Genomic DNA, 3,667 nt, shown 5'->3' with positions numbered 1-3,667 from the left:
TCGCACCCCAGCCAGTACCTGCATTTTGGATCCTTTTTTCAATACACCACACGACTGCCCCCAGCCGTGACATAAAGGTTACTCTTTCAACTTTGGTAAATGACTCTCCAAAGGAAACGCTTGTACTATAGCGTAAAATCTGGGATCTCCATCAATTGGTCTCAGAACTGAAGAAGTCCCTCAAATTATAGGTGAAAATGCTTGAAGAAACACAAAGAATTCCAGTCACAATTCTTTCAGTCACCATTGCCTTTTCCTCTGGTTCCTCTACAAATATTTGGATCGGTATCTGCATCGATCTGCGCACCCTTGTCTCCTGGATCGTAGCTGAGATCAGCGTGAACCACGTGGGTCTCTGCTCCCTGATCTGTTTCCTGTGTTTGGAAAGAGTTCCAGCTTCATCACGGAGTTTCTACCAGGGTGAGATGCTGGAAGCAGATGTGACCTACCTAGCTAGAGAAGCTCTCGTGGAGGCTGGCTTAATTTTGGAGGAAGAAGGTAGACAGCAGTTAGCATAAGCTGGCCTTTGACTGGACTACAATGAATGAATTGACGACAATGAAAGTCTGGTTGGAACGCTAAGTTGGAAACAGGCGATAGGGGAAATTGGTTCAAATGAAGCGAGTGCTTCAAATAGTAAGAGAGGAATTCAAATTAATATTGAACCTTAAGAAGAAGAAGAAGAATGAGAACATGCGATTAAGTCCAATTGTGGTATCAAGAGAACTGAAAAAGATGATAGGAAATGTCAAACAAGCAAGAATTCTAAGGTATGGGAACCTGTTGATGTCAGGTAAGACAGAGGAGGAAATAAAATAATGCGTACTGAGAGGATATGTAAAAAGACTGTTGTAGAAAGGAGGCTTGAGGGAGAAAATAAAACAGTCATTTATGAGATCAGTCGTTGTTGATCAATGGACATGATAATTTGCATATTAATGATCAAGGAACTGACCTCACAGAATATTGTTCAGCTGAGACTGAAGTCACTTAGATGAGAGATTAAATGTTTCTACCGCTGAAAACACTACGTTCAGATAAACTTTTTAGGATTTACTTATGTGGAAGATAAATTAATATCATTAACAAGCTCTGTGACATAATATTGGGTCTGTTCTTTAGATCTGTTGTTTAACTTCTTTCACTTGGGATATCACCTCTCTCGCGACATTCATCATACTCCAGCCTCTCATTATCACCTTGACTGCATCCCAAACTAAAGTGGGCTCAACCAGGCTATTCTTATTCTCTTGTAAATATCCAATGATTTCTCTCCTAGTGTCTTTTATAATACTTTCATTGTTTAGTATACTCATGATCAGTCGTTTTACTCCTGGATAAATGGATTGATTGTCTTATGGTCAGAGACATCTGCTGTGTTGGTAGAAGACTAATTGTTCTGATGCCTGTTCACTACATTCATAAGAAAGTAATCAATACCAGAGCATATATAATGAGTAACTGAGAAGTGTGTATCTCCAACAGTTGATTCTGTTCATCTGGACGTAGCGTTTTGTGGAACAAACGTTTCATCACTCATCCAAATGACTTCTTCAGTCTCAGCTGACTGCAGGTTCCAATCTTATAAACAGTACATTTGCATAATGACTGAAACCAGCCCACTGAAGGAACAAATGGGCTGGGAGGTCAGTTCCTTAATCATGATTATGCAAATTCTCATGACCATTGATCAACAACCACTGACCAAAACCCACTGATCAAAGAGTACCGAGCCATGAGTACCGTTCACAGAGAATTGTGGAATGGCTGAAATCACAGCATTGTAAGATGGGGAAAGATGTACCGTTAGGCCCCCTCCTCGATTCAGAGATGGTCTTTCCCTTTTCACATAAATGGCCTCCTTGACTCCGCGGCTTTGGCTGCATTTCAATGCAATAAATGCAGCTGGCCGCTGTGTCAGTGGGGATGGTGTTCGCTCTGTGTTGTAGCGTCCTAATGACACCCAGTTTGTGCTCCAGTGGATGATGAGAGTCAAACCTTAAATATTGATCCGTATGTGTAGGTTTACGGTGCACGCCAGCTTCCATCAGTATGGGGGACATCTAAAAGCTGACGTGTACCGTAAACCTACACATACGGATCAGTATTTAAGGTTTGACTGACTAAATGTATTTATCCCAGCTGGACTTTTGTCAAAGCTGGAAAAGCACCTAAAGAAAGCTCCAGCTGATCCAGGAGAGAAGGACAACCGCTGCCTAAGCGAAAACCTGTAGTGATCCCATATGTGTCAGGAGGATTGGAGCAGTTGAGACACATTTTTTCTAAACACCGGGTCTCTGTGGCTTTTAAACCCCAAACACGCTGCACAAAAAATTGGTCCGCTCCAAGGATCGGGTCCCCCGACACAAACAGAGTAACATAGTGTACGCTGTTAAGTGCCAGGAGGACTGCCAGGATTTATACATCGGGGAAACCAAACAACCTCTGGTCTATTTACACCTACAGGCCAGTGGACACTCTTTCAAGGATGAGGATGTACACATCTTGGACAGGGAGTAGGGATGGGTATCGTTTTGGTTTAATCCGATACCAGTACCAAACCGGTACTTTTGAAACAGTGCCGGTGCTTAAATAATGGAGAACACACAATTTGTCCAAAAAACTCTCACGTTTAGCTGGGGGGGGGGGGTTTGTGAAAAGATAACAATGTTAACCTTTTCTGCAGATATGGGGCATAAATAGTATCACTTTCGGCTGGAAGTTGTGCATAATCAATGGAGAAAAAAACACAAACTTTGTCCAAAAACCTCTCATGTTTAACTGTTTTCCACTTTTTCTTTGGTCATTTCAGCCTTTTTAGCCAGGGTGAAGGGAGTATCTGCCATCAAACAAGAAGACAGCCGCATGTAGCTATGATGGTGTTTGCTAGTTCACCTTACATGCATTAATGTAATAACGTGGTTAGCCTACTCAACGTAAATTACACACGAACAACATTAAGCTACTCACGTAGAGAAGAACGGCTGCTGCTGCATCATCATCCTCATCATTTCTGCTACACTGGCAGGGCTAGGGGCCAGGACTCTCCTCTTCGGGTTTTTGGGGATGTTGCTAACTCCGGGTCCGATAACAGGCAACCCACCCACAGTAGATGTGCTCGGTGTGAGGTCTCGCAGCAAGCTATCAAATACGGCGCATTTCTCGGCTTTTAACAAAATGCTATACGTCACCAGGTGTTTCATCAGATTCGAGGAGTTACCTCCTTTGCACAGTGTCAGCTTGAAGCACTTGTTGCAGGCTGCTGAGTTTGCATCTTTTGCTGTGAAGTACAGCCAGACTTTTGACCGCTTCGCCTTGGGCATTTTTAATCTGTAGCTCTGCTCTAAAAGAACGTACGTACCTGTGCCCGCCTACTACGCTCGCAAAGGTAAAATGATTGGCTAGAATTCAAAGCATATTACATCTCGGGGGGGGGGAGCACTGAAAGAAAGCACAGAAATGTGCTGTGAATGTGTAACACAGTCATGTGTGTACAGAGTGTACAGTAGGGGACTCAGTACACAGCCTTGTTGAGAGCCGGTGTTGAGGCTGAGGGCTGAGAAAAGATGAGGCCCCACCCTAACTCTCTGTACACGATCTGAGAGGAAGTCTCTGATCCAGCGGCAGGTGGTGGAAGGAAGTCCAATTTCCAGCAGTTTAACTATTA

This window comes from Aulonocara sp. 'chitande type north' Nkhata Bay, linkage group LG9 (assembly GCF_057382095.1).
Source record: "Aulonocara sp. 'chitande type north' Nkhata Bay isolate Kocher_YH1m ecotype deep benthic linkage group LG9, A_spYH_male_GT1.1, whole genome shotgun sequence".
NCBI classification, from domain to species: Eukaryota; Metazoa; Chordata; class Actinopteri; order Cichliformes; family Cichlidae; genus Aulonocara; species Aulonocara sp. 'chitande type north' Nkhata Bay.
This window is presented reverse-complemented; position numbering follows the sequence as displayed.